We start from the raw sequence: 13488 nt of genomic DNA, 5'->3' as shown, positions 1-13488 counted from the left end.
ACACGTGTGTCGTGTCTGTATCTCCCGTGCTGCCCAGACTGGCTCTCCCTTTGGTCCTCCCTGACTGTCCGGGTGCCCCACCAGGTGGCAGAAAAACCAAGTCATGGGTCACCCGCTGTGGGACAGGAGCTGTTACTGGGGAGACCTGGTCAGGATGAAGATGCCTTTATAGTCCATGGAGAGGTTTTCTCATGCTCGGGACAGAATTGCATCCTGGGCCCAGCTATTTTTGATGGAAGAATTAAATAAGTTGGGCTTCCATGGTGGCGCAATGGTTAAGAATCTGCCTGCCAATGCAGGGGACATGGGTTCGAGCCCTGATCCAGGAAGATCCCATGTGCCACGGAGCAGCTAAGCCTGTGTGCCACAACTACAGAGCCTGCGCTCTAGAGCCCATGAGCCACAACTACTGAGCCCATGCACCATAACTACTGAAGCCTGTGCACCTAGAGCCCGTGTTCTGCAACAAGAGAAGCCACTGCAATGAGAAGCCTGCGCACCACAATGAAGAGTAGCCCCCGCTCGCTGCAGCTAGAGAAAGCCCACGCGCAGCAACGAAGACCCATTATAGCCAAAAAATAAATGAATAAATTTATTTATTTTTTAATTTTTTTTAATAAATTTATTTTTTTTAAAAAAAGAATTAAATGACTGGATTTTAGTTTTGGTCACAAGTTTGCCATTTTATTCTTAGTCTTTTGCAGTACAATAGCCCCTTCTTTGTAAAACAGTATAATAACAGAAAGAAATTTTAAAGATTTGCCTCTAAGCCACACTGATTATTTTCACTTCTTTCTGTTTCTCTTCCCGGCACAATCCATACGCATCCCTTTTAAAAAAAAAAATTGTGTCTTGTGTTCTTTACATCATTACAAAATGTTTCTGTATGGTTTTAATAGCGATTACTTATAATGGCTATATGGTATTTAGTTAAGTTGATATAGATACCATCATTTACTTAGCCACCACTTTGTTACTTCATATTTGAGAAGTTTTAAGAATTTTAAATAGGGACTTCCCTGGCCGTCCAGTGGTTAAGACTCCATGCTTCCACTGCTGGGGGCGCAGGTTTGATCCGTGTTTAGGGAAGTTCGGCATGCCTTGCAGTGTGGCCAAAAAAAAAAAAAAAAAAAAAAGGATTTTAAATAAGACTATATTGAATGCATCCCCGTGTGTAGCTTTTTTCCTTTTTTTACAGCTTTATCAAGATCTAATTCCCATACCATACGACTCACCCTTTAAAGTGTACAGTCCAGTGGTTGTTGGTATATTCGCAGCATTGCGAAGCTGTCACCACAATCAGTTTTAGATCATTTCCATCCTCCCATGTCCATCAGCAGTCACCCCTCATTTCCCCCAACCCTAGGCAACCACCAATCTACTTTCCATCTCTATAGATTTGCCTATTCTGGACGTTTCATGTAAATGGACTTATCCAACCTGGGGTCTTTTTTCCCATTTGAAAAATTGTGAAAAAATATAAATTTTTAAGTGGCATTAAGTACATTCATATTGTGTGCAACCATCACCACCATCATCTCCAGAACATTTTCATTTTCCCAAACTGAAACGCTACCCCATTAAACCCTCACTCCCCACCCCTCCCCTAGGCCTCGGCCCCCACCCTTCTACTTCCTGTCTCTATGGATTTGTCCCCTCGAGATCTCTCCTGTAAGTGGTATCATGCAGTACGTGTCCTTCTGTGTCTGACTTCTTTCTTTTTTTCTTTAAATAAATTTATTTATTTTTGGCTGCGTTGGGTCTTTGTTGCTGCGCGCGGGCTTTCTCTAGTTGCAGTGCGCGGGCTTTCTCTAGTTGCAGTGAGTGGGGGCTGCTCTTCGTTGCGGTGCGCGGGCTTCTCATTGCGGTGGCCTCTCCTGTTGCGGAGCATGGGCTCTAGGCACGCGGGCTTCAGTAGTTGTGGCACGCGGGCTCAGTAGTTGCGGCTCACGGACTCTAGAGCGCAGGCTCAGTAGTTGTGGCGCACGGGCTTAGTTGCTCCGCGGCATGTGGGATCTTCCCGGCGCAGGGCTGGAGCCCGTGTCCCCTGCGCTGGTGGCGGGTTCCTGACCCCTGCGCCCCCAGGGAGCCCCGTCTGGCTTCTTTCAGTTGGCACAGTGCCTCAGGGTCCATCCATGTTGGAACACACATCTGCATTTCTTTCCTTTTTACTGCCAAGTGTTATTCCATTGTATGGATCTTCATCTGTTCTTCAGTTGATGGACATGGGTTATTTCAGCGTTTTGGCTGTTATGAATAGTGCTGCCATGATGTTCAGGTGCAGGTGTTCATGTGGAAAGATGTCTTCATGTCTCTTGGGTGACCCAGGGGTGCAATTGCTGGGCTGGGTAGCTTTTTTATTTGAAATATCCCTTTAAGCTAAGAGTCCTAAAAAGATTGTTAGGTCAAAGGACAAGAATCTTTTACAGCATGCCCCTGGATGTCTGTTGTTTTTCCAGAAGGTTCTTAAAGGTGTGTGGCCGCCAGGGAGCTGATGCCCTGGTCTCCCGATAGCCGTCCCAGCAGTGGGCATCGTTCTTTTAAAAGTGTGTGTTGATTCAGGAGTAGGAATTTCGCTTCGTTGCTCCGACGCGGTATTTGTTCTTATCAGCTGCTCTTCCTCCTCGGGCTAGACCTCCAGGTGGGAAACATCTGCTAACATGTGAGCCCCATTCGAGGGGTTGTTTTCGCCTGGTCCCCACAGAAGCTGTGAGCGGGTGGCCAGGAGCCTGTTCCTCTGGACCTGGTTCCGGGGGCCAGCTCTTTGCAGGAATGGGGCCACACACTCAGGCTTCACCGAGCACAGCCAGGGTGAGCCCTGGGGAACTTGGGGGAGGCTTCCTCCAGGCTGGGAGTTTTGTAATTGGTCTTTGAGGCTGGAAGGAGACCTTCCTTTTTGGTGTCGTTCATGGTGACGGCTGTGGTCCCTGGCTAGTCTCGTTGGCTGATGGGTGCCTGGCCGGCGGGGTGCAGCCTGTCCTGGTCGTGGTCCTGTCCGTCCACACACTAGGAGCACCCTAAAAGCCGTGGAGGCGGCTCCTCTGCCTTCCTGAGCTCCCGTCCACAGAAGGCTTGAGGTAGGTCCTGTCTGTTGCACACTCACTAACTCACTTAATACTCACCCCCTGTGAGGGGAAGGGACTGTTGTGTGCCCGTTTTTATGGATGACTAAGCTGCAGCTGAGAGAGCTGGAGGAATGTGGCCACGGTCAGATGGTTTGGGCTTGAACTGGGAAGCCTTCCGTGGCTCGGCCCCTTGCCCTCGCCTCTGCCCTGGGGGTGCGCATGGGCGAGGCCAGCAGCCCCAGAGCCGCAGGTCAGCTCGATTTCCTGCAGCTCTGACCTGAGCACCAGCCCCCCACCGGACCCTTCTCTTCCCGTCAACCGGCCCAGCGGCCTGGCTGTCGGATAACAGCCGGAGACTCCGGCGGCCCCGCGCTCGCGGCCTGGCCCGGCTCCTGCAGAGCCCTGCGCCCCCAGCTGCCCACCCGGCCCTAAGTCGGCGCCCCCAGCCCCCGTCCCGCACCCGCCTGTACCTACTCTGGAAATGCTCCATCGGGTGCCCCGTGTCTCTGCCTCTAGAGGACACACCCACGTGCACCTAAGCTGGGGACCCCCAAGGGGGGGTCCCAGTTAAAAAGAACTTGGGTCAGCAGCCTGGGGCCTGTGAGGCTGACAGGCGTCTCCTCTCTGCTGCGGGCTGGCCTGAAGGGCCTCTTTGTTGCGGGAGGGGAGCGTGTGGTGTCCTAATTAGGCCGTCGTGGAGTTGGGGCTTGGACAGAGCTGCCCCTTGGAACCGAGCTCTCCAGGTGGGAGAGTAAGTTAGTGATTTTGTGAATTTGTCAGTCTTTAAAGAGAATAGGAGATTAAAAAGAGAAGACTAAATGCAGTGTGGTATTCTGGATTGGATCCTGGACAAAAAGGGTATTTTAGTGGAAAAACGGAGAAATCCGAATAAAGCCTGAAGTTTAGTTAGTAGTTCTCTGCCAATGTTAATTTTTCAGTTTTGACACGTGAGCAGCGGTTCTGTAAGATGTTAACATTAGCAGAAACTGGGAGAAGGGCACATAGGGACCCTTACACAATCTCTGCGACTTCTCAGGAAATCTGAAATTATTCCAATATTAAAAGTTTATTAACGAAAAAAGGAAGAACAAGGAGAGAGTTGACCTGGCAGCCGATTGCACTTGATCCCTCACCCCTGCTGCCTGTTCACTTCTCGGCCCAGGCCTTCTCAGCTCCACCTGGGAAATCAGGAGGGCAGGCTGTGGCCGGGGACTGGGGCCCTGGCTGCTCTCGAGGCCCCAGCCTTGTCTGTGGGTGTCGGGGTCCCAGGCTGCGTGCGCCAGGGTGACCTTGGTCGCTGCTCCCTGCAGGCGGTGCGCTGTCGCCATCGGGCTGATCACCCCTTGGCCTCACTGTCTTCCCCTCTGAGATGGGCTGCCCTCCATGGGGGCGGGTCTGGGGTACATAAGACGAGTCTGTGAAGAGCCCGGCCCAACAGAAGGTGTGCTCGCTGGACACCGGATTCCCTCCCCTTGCGCTCCTGCTGTGCGAGAGGAGTGCGCACCGGCGCCTTGACGACGCGAGGTCAGAGGTGGCAGCTCTGAGGGTGAGACGTGGCCGGCGGGGCACGGGCAGCCTGCCCAGGGCCCATGTCCAGAGTCGGGAGATGTGACGTGTGTCGTGAGTGACTCGTAGGCAATCTTACCGGCTGGGCTCTGAGACCTGGGAGCTTCAGCGTTTGGATCCCTGAGGAAACGGTGCCTCTGCCTCGCAGGTGGGCCGGGCCGTTGGGCGCTTCCTTCCGGAAGGGGAGCCCCTGTGGCGCAGAAACCCAGAAATCAGGAAGCTGGGTATCTGCAGGCTCCTGGGCATCAAGCGGCCGGGGTGGCTGGTGGGCGGCTGTTTACCTGTAGGTGGCAGTGGTGACATGGGAATGCGAGGGAAGGGTGTGGGGGGCCATGGCACGGGGGCGGGGCGGGGGGAGGCCACTGAGTCATGGGCTCTGCAGTGCTTCCTGTTTCGTGCTTAGTTCATTTCACAGCTGCCACGTGAGAAAACCCGCTGTGATTATCGCATCTTAGAGATGACGGAAAGCCTTAAAGAGGTTGCGTTCCGGGGGTCACACAGTAATTGGCTGAAGTTTGAAGCCACCAAAGCGTGGGTTCCAACTCCCTGCTCAGACTCCACAGTCACGCCTGTTTCTCCTGCTTCTGAGCCCAGAGGGAGACCCTGGGGACAGCTGGCGCCCAGCGCTGATCTCCCCAGGCCACCCAGGGCCCAGCGCCCAGGGCCGCAGAGGGTGTGCGGTCATCACTGCTTGGCATCACAGGCCAGGCCAGGCCCTGCCGCGGATGCGGAGACGTGCTGCCTTCGTGCAGCTGCAGGTTTAGACGGGAAGCCAGGTACCCCCACGGTTTGTTACGGCCGTCACATTGGGAGAACCTCCCAGAACAGAGTTGGAACGGCCTTGAGAACTTGGCCCTTGCATGGACTGTACCGTCAGGTGCTGGCGCCTGTCAGAAGCATCCCTAGGGATGGTATCTAAGGAGGCTCGGGGGAGGACGTGGCGGCAACACTAGACATGGGCAGGCTGGCGGGGGCGAAGGCTTTCCAGGCCGGAGAAGTCCAAGTAACCTCCTGGGGGCGGGACGCAGATACAAGGCCCCTTGGCTGGCAGAGTCCTCTGGACCCGGATGTGGCTCCCGCTTTCACACTCGGGCAGGTAACCTACCTTTTCCTGAAATGAGGGCTCAGCTCCGATGGGTCTCCTCTTCCCTTCATTTGCTCTCACAGTGATGATCGGGTTTGGTGAAGTTCTATGTAAGCCCAGGAATGCTAACTTTCACCACTTCTATTCAACATGGTACTGGGAGTCCTTGCTGGAGCAATTACAGCAGAAAAGAAATAAAGGACATCCAAATGGGAAAGAAAGAAGTAAAATTATCTCTGTTCACAGATGACATAACCTTGTATGTAGAAAACCTAAAGATTTCATGAAAAAAAAAAGTGTTAGAATTAATAGATTCAGCAAAGCTTCAGGATAAAAAAATCAACACTCAAGAATCAGCTGTATTTCTATACACTAACACTGAACAATCTGAAAAGGAAATTGAGAAAACAATTTCATTTATAATAGCATGAAAAAGAATAGAATCCCTAGGAATTAACCAAGGAGGTAAGAGACTTATACACTGAAAACTACAAAACATTGCTGAAAGGAAGGAAAGAAGATAAATACATGGAAAGACAACCCATATTCATGGGTTGAAGACTTAGTACTTTTAAGATGACAATACTACCCGAAGTGATCTGCAGATTCAATGAAACCCGCATCGAAAGCCCACCAGCATTTTTTGCAGAAATAAAAAACTCCATCCGAAAATTCAGATGGAACCTCGGGGACTCCAAGTAGCCAAAACAACCTTGAAAAAGAAGCACAAAGTTAGAGGACTCAGCTTTCCTGATTCAGAATTTACAGCAATGAGAACAGCGTGGCGCTGGCATAAGGACAGATGTACACCAATGGGATAGAATAGAGAGCCTGGAAGTAAATCTTCCCATATATGCTCGACTGATTTTTGACATGGGTGCCAAGACCGTTTAGTGGGAAAAAGACAGTCTTTCCAACAGATGGTGCTGGGAAAACTGGATATCCCCATGTAAAAGAATGAAGTGGGACCCATACCTTATACCATATAGAAAACTTAACTCAAAATAGGGCAAAGACCTAAACATAAGAGCTAAAACTCTAAACGTTTTAGGAGAAAACAGGGGGATAGCTTCATGACACTGGATTTAGCAATGATTTCTTGGATATGACACCAAAAGAAAAAAATAGATAAACCAGACTTAATCAAAATTGGAAACTTTTGTGCATGAAAGGACGTTATCAAAAGAGGAAAACACAGCCCACAAAATGGGAGAAAATATTTGCAAAGCATGTATCTGATAAAGGATTAATTTCTAGAATATATAAATAACTTCTAGGGACTTCCCTGGTGGCGCAGTGGTTAAGAATCTGCCTGCCAGTGCCGGGGACGCGGACAGGTTCGAGCCCTGGTCCGGGAAGGTCCCACATGCCACGGAGCAACTAAGCCCGTGTGCCACAACTACTGAGCCTGTGCTCTAGAGCCTGTGTGCCACAACTACTGAGCGTGTGTGCCACAACTACTGGAGCCCGCGTGCCTAGAGCCCGTGCTCCTCAACAAAGAGCAGGCCCCGCTCACCACAACTAGAGAAAGCCCGCACACAGCAACGAAGACCCAACACAGCCAAAAATGAATAAATAAATAAAAATTAAATAACTTCTACAACTCAACAACAAAAAAACCAAACTACCCAATTTAAAAATGGACTTGAATAGACATTTACCCAAAGAAGATATACAGTTGGCCAATAAGCATGTGAAAAGGTGCTCAACATCACTAAGTCATTAGGAAATGCAAATCAAGACTGTGATGAGATACAAAATAACAAGGAGACGAGGGTGTGGAGAAATTGGAACCCTTGTGCACTGCTGCTGGGAGCATAAAATGGTGCAGCCGCTGGGGGAAACAGTCTGGCAGTTCCTCAAAAAGTTAAACATAGAATCACCGTATGACCACCAATCCCACTTCTAGGTATACACCCAAAAGAACGGAAGGCAGGGACTCAAACCGGTATTTGCACACCAATGTTCATAGCCGCATCATTCACTGTAGCCAAAAGGTGGAAACAGCCCATACAGATGAATAAACAAAGTGTGGTCTCTACGCGCAATGGAGTATTATTCAGCCTTAGAAAAGAAGAAAATCCTGACACTTGCTCCAACATGGATGAATCTTGAGAAAATTATGCTCCGTGAAGTAAGCCAGTCACAAAAAGGACAAATATTGTATGAATCCATTTATGTGAGGTACTTAGAGGGGTCACTTCCTAAAGACAGAAAGCAGAAGGGTGGGTGCCAGCAGCTGGGGGAGGGGGATGGGAGTGAGGGTTTCATGGAGACAGAGTTTCAGCTTGGGAAGATGAATAATTTCTGGAGACGATGGCGATGGCGGTTGCACACAACATGCATGCACGGAATGCCACTGAGCTGTGCGTTTAGAAATGGCTAAGGTGGTAAATTTTATGTTGTGTATATTTTACCACACACACAAAAAAAATCATGGGGGACTTCCCTGGTGGCCCAGTAGTTAAGACACTGAGCTCCCAATGCAGGGGGCCCGGGTTCAATCCCTGGTCGGGGAACTAGATTCCACATGCCGCAACTAAGAGTCCGCGTGCCGCAACTAAAGATCCCACGTGCCGCAACTAAGACCCGGCACAGCCAAATAAATAAATATTATTTTAAAAATCACCAAAAAAAGAAGAAAAGAAATCATAGGCCAATGTACTGTCAGAGTGGGGTAGGGGACTGGGGGGATCAGAGATCACTGAGACCTGTTGCCTCATTTGGCGGGAAACAACACCTAGAGAAGGAACCAGAGAAGAAAAGGGAAGCAGAGTCCAGGAGCTCAGGCAGAGCCAGGACTGGAGCCAGGGTCCTCGAGCTGCAGGGCAGGGACTCGGTCTGTCTTGCCTCCTGCTGTTTCCCCATGCCCAGCCCTCAGTGGCTGTTAGCTGGAGGACTGTGTCCCGTTCCTTCCCCGGGGCGGGACCCCCAGCCCCCTGGCGCTGTTGGAACACGTCTGTCTGTCCCTGCCTCGTGCCCACAGGTTCTGGTGGGAAGGCACAGGGCGGGACCCAGGCAGGGGTGTCTCACCTGCAGCCAAGGTTGGAAGCAAGTTCTCCATCACCACCCACCCCGCTGCCCTCTCCAGCTGCGGGGTGGGGGAGAGGGGCTTACCCAGTCCCTGAGGACTTCACACCAGCTCTGGCTGGTTCTTCCTGGCTTGTCTTGTCCTATGTGCCCTGCTTACAGGGGCTTGCCGTGGTCTGTCACAGTTGGTGGGCAGGGGCGGGGTTGCCACTCACTTCCCCATGGCCCCGTGGCACTAGGGCCCAGGGCTCGGGGCCCCAGTGCTGTGGTTGGACTGGGTCACGACTGGCCGTCTCCCTCTCCCTGCCCGCAGGTCAAGGACGGTGCAGGGCACTTCTCAGGCTGCTAATCTCAAGTACATGGCATGGGGACCACGGGGTTTTATTTTGCCTTAAAGTTCCAGAGGAAGCTGCCTCTGTAGTCTGCGGGCTGTTCAGATGTACTTTATCTGCCTTTTAAGAGGGGTGAAGGAGGAGTGGGGCCTGCTGGCGTAGAAAAGGACATCCCATAAAGTAGGGGCGAGGCTCTCCAGTGGAAGAGGGCCAACTGCAATTAACATTCACAGAGCAGGTTAGGAATCTGGAGCAAGCGGCCACCATGGCTCTGAGTACAGTGTTGGGGTTGATTTTTCTTTCCCCCTGGCTGGTCTGTGCCCACCTGCCCCACTAGCATGTAGCAATGCGGAATCCAGATGGCTGCTTCCGTCATTGGTGCGTATCATCAGATGAGCTTCTTGCCCATCCGGACCCCCTTTCCTCCGTTCTCCACACCGGGCACGAAGCAACCCGGAACGCTGTTTCTTTGCGCCGGCACCTCTGGGCTCCTTCTCACACTCTTGATTGTTGGGGAGGTAGAAAATTTGGCTGTTTTTTCCTCCATTCTCACCAGAAGGATGTTGCTGAATGCAAAAATGCTAATCCAGCCTCTTCCGCCTTCTGGGGCTGGCTGTTTCTGAGGTTGCTCCATTTCACAGCAGAGTGTGGACGTCCGCAGCCAAGAAACCAAGCCACTGGGTCTCGAGGCTCCTCCCAGCAGGACCGCCTGGGATTTCCCACTGCGTGGGAGGGGTGAGGGGTGGGCTGCTGGAGAAAAGCCCTGCTGGGAGAGGGCACTGTCATGGCTGGCAGGGTCGAGCGGCCCCCCACCAGGTATCAAACCCGTGCCCCCTGCAGTGGAAGCGCGGAGCCTTAACCACTGGACCGCTAGGGAAGTCCCAGGGTCGACCTTCAAGGCGCCCTGGCCCCCAGCCCGCACCAGGCAGGAGGCAGCCTTTTCTGAATGGAGAAAATGCCATGGCAACAGCATCAGGATGACATACTCTTTTACGCTGAAGGTTTAATGGGAGCTGTGTCTGCCCCTTCACAGCCCTGCCCTTCACAGCCCTGTCCAGCCCTGCCCTGCCCAGGCCCGCTCAGCCCCTGGTCATTAGCATATCACCGGGGACCTCTAAAAGGTCAGCCCTTTGCAGCTCGGGTCACTGGTGCTTTGATCTTTCTCCATCCCAAGGGCTAGCTGGCGGGAATGACTTGGCCCTTGTCCCCTGGAGCATTGTGTTTCTGCTGTTGCACCAGGATTTATCTTCTGTTTTGACAATTTACGTGATAAAAGAAATGAGCCTGAACTTTGCGTCCTCTGGCCTGGGGACAGGACGGAGGGAGGGAGCCCGTGGGAGTGGCCACAGTTGCAGGGCAATCAGATCCAACTCAGTTCTGTTGCTGGGGGAATTCTTTTATGAGGAGAGGAAAACGAGAACTGATTTGAGCTCCTTTGTCAGCCGTACCTCCTTCATCTGTCTCAGCCGAGCCAAATACCCACAGCTGCATTTCTGTGGCATATCCAGCAAAATGAAAAGAAAGCAGCATTCTTTGGGGGTTGGTTCTTTATAATCAAAAGGAGTATCTATCTTTTAGCTTGAAAACTCAGAACGCCGGTAATTGGATGGAAAGCGCTGACCCCGAGGATGGGTTCTCATGCCTTTGACCCCCTTCCCGGTGCCGGGGGAGGGGGAGGTTCATGGACTCTGCTGCTACCCCTAACTTGGATGTGAGGTTCATTGATTGAACGTTTCCTCTGTTAAGCCTCCAAGACAGTGTCCCCGTGGCCCTGCCACGGTGCCACTGCCGCTCTCTCTTCCCGAGTCTGTGCCGTGGCCCGTGCTGTGACTGGCCAGACCACCGCCGGAGGGCGGCCCTTTGGCCAGCTGGCCTGTCCCTTCGCTGGCTCCGTAGGGTCGCAGGCAGGACAGCTTTATTAGGAGGCCACTGGGTTTGTGGCCGCAGACACCCCTGCTGTGTGGCCCCTGGGGGGAGTCCCCTCCTCTGGGCGTGGACACCTTGAAGGGGAGGGCCCTTCAGAGAGCCGAGTGGCTGGGCGAGCGGGGGTGGGGTGGGGTGTGGGGGCAAGGGTCGTCCCGACGCTGCCTCGTTCTGCCCTCACCTCGAGCAGCCTCTGCCCTCGGTCTTCCCTTCTCTAGACTGGACGGTGCTTTGGCCATTCCTCCCGCGTGCCTGCCCCTGCTCTCCCCCGATCAAATGCTCCTGCCAAGTGGCACTGTGGGCTCTGGTGGTTGAGACCCCCGCCCCCCGCCCAGCCCACCGCACGCATGGGCTCATCAGGGGTGACTCTCACCGCTTGGGGGCAGGTTTGCTCATTCGCGGGTAGGTAGTCTAGGTGCCCAGGGTGACGAATAAAGGGGGTGAAAATTTTGGGGATATAGCCTTTTCGGTAAAAATTAAAGCAGTGAGGCTTTTTCCATGCAGACTGAAGGCTGTTGCACAGATGTTTGGAGCAGTAGCAGTAGCTGTTTGGAGTGTGTGCTCACCGCTTGTAAGGACAGCCTTCGTTTGGGCGTGTGAGCTCCAGGGTGTTGTGTACAAAGCAAGCGTCCCTTCTCCGCAGCTGCCTCCGGTAAAACAAGGCCACTTCCAACACATACGGAGGTCGCAGGGTTTTTATGGAGCGTCAGTGGAAGTGCGGGTTGTTTGAAGCTTTTGTTGAAAGGGGGATGATGGTCTCCCTCTTGAGTATTGTGCAGTTAGGATGGGGCAGGCTTGGAATTCAGCTAAGATCCCAACGTTGGGTCCAAACTCGCCTGTGCTAACTGCTGAGGCCATATCAGCAAATGCCTAGGCGTTAGAGACAGACAGACCTGAGACCGGATGTCAGTGCCACCAACTCAGCTATGTGATCCCGGCCAAGGACCCAACCTCTGAGCCTCACTTCCTTCTTTCTAAATGTGGGAGAGAATCATGCCTACCTTAGGGGGATTTTTTTTTTTTTTAATTTTTAATTGTGTCAAAATACACATAACAAAATTGGCCATCTTCACCATTTTTAAGTGTTAAATACATTCACATTGTCGTGCAACCGCTCTATAGACCTTTCTCGTCTTGCAAAACTGAAGCTCTGTCCGCATTCAGCAGCAACTCACCACCTCCTTCCCCCAGCCTCTGGCACCCGCCATTCTACTTTCTCTCTATGAATTTGACTACTTTAGGATGCTCAAATAAGTGGAATCACACAGTATTTATCTTTTTGTATCTGGCTTGTTTCACTCAGCATAATATCCTTGAGGTTCTATTCATGTTGGAGCAGGTGTCAGAATTTCCTTCCCTTTTGAGGCTGAATAATATTCCATTGTGTGAACCTACCACATTTTGTTTATCCATCATCTGTGTCTAGACACCTGGGTTGCTTCCTGGCTATTGTGAATAAAGCTGCTGTGAACATGAATGTGAAAATACCTCTTTGAGATCCTACTTTCAACTCTTTTGAAACTCTTTTTGGGTGTGTACCCAAAAGTGGAATTTCTGGATCATATGGTAGTTCTCTTTTTGATAATTTGAGGACCTGCCATATTTTTTTTTCTTTTTTTTTTGCAGTACGCGGGCCTCTCACTGTTGTAGCCTCTCCCGCTGCAGAGCACAGGCTCCGGACGCGCAGGCTCAGTGGCCATGGCTCACGGGCCCAGCTGCTCCGCGGCATGTGGGATCTTCCCAGACCGGGGCATGAACCCGTGTCCCCTGCATTGGCAGGCGGACTCTCAACCACTGCGCCACCAGGGAAGCCCCCTGCCATATTTTTTATAAGGGCTATATCATTTTCCATTCCCACCAACAGTGCACAAGCAGTTTCTCCACATCCTCTCCAGCACTTGTTATTTTCTGTTTTTTTTAATATATATTTTATTTATGGCTGTTTTATGTAACTGGATCTTCATTGTGGCAAAGGGGTCTTTTAGTTGCGGCATGCGGGCTTCTTAGTTGTGTCACGCATGTGGGATCTAGTTCCCCCACCAGGGATCGAACCTGGGCCCCCTGCATTGGGAACACAGAGTCTTAGCCACTGGACCACCAGGGGAGTCCCTACTTTCTGTTTTTTTTGATAGCAGCCGTCCTAGTGGGTGTGAGGTGGTATCTCGTTGTTTTGATTTGCATTTCCCTAATGACTAGTGATTTTTAACACTTTTTTTTTCATGGACTTATTGGCCATTTGTATATCTTTTTTGGAGAAATGTCTGTTCAGGTCTTCTTTATTTATTCTAAAGGATACTAACTCCTTCTCAGATTTGCAGATATTTTCTAACATTCCGTAGGTTGCTCCGTTTTTACTCTGTTGGTTGTGTCTTTTAATGCACAGAAAGTTTTAAATTTCTGTGCAGTCCGGTTTATCTATTTTTTCTTCCGTTGCCTGTGCTTTTGTTGTCACATCCGTGAGTAGAATCATTGCCACACCCGATGTCAT

At 51.5% G+C, this 13488-nt stretch overlaps 1 protein-coding gene across 8 annotated transcripts in view; it reads left to right on the top strand.

Moving 5' to 3' along the window:
- Window positions 1-13488, top strand: part of TOM1L2 (target of myb1 like 2 membrane trafficking protein) — an 82937-nt gene that overhangs the window by 29362 nt on the left and 40087 nt on the right. The gene's annotated exons all lie outside the window — the stretch shown is intronic.

Source organism: Pseudorca crassidens, chromosome 19 (genome assembly GCF_039906515.1).
Source record: "Pseudorca crassidens isolate mPseCra1 chromosome 19, mPseCra1.hap1, whole genome shotgun sequence".
Taxonomy (NCBI): domain Eukaryota; kingdom Metazoa; phylum Chordata; class Mammalia; order Artiodactyla; family Delphinidae; genus Pseudorca; species Pseudorca crassidens.
Note: the sequence above shows the minus strand (reverse complement) of the source record. Positions and strands in the feature narration are given on the sequence as shown.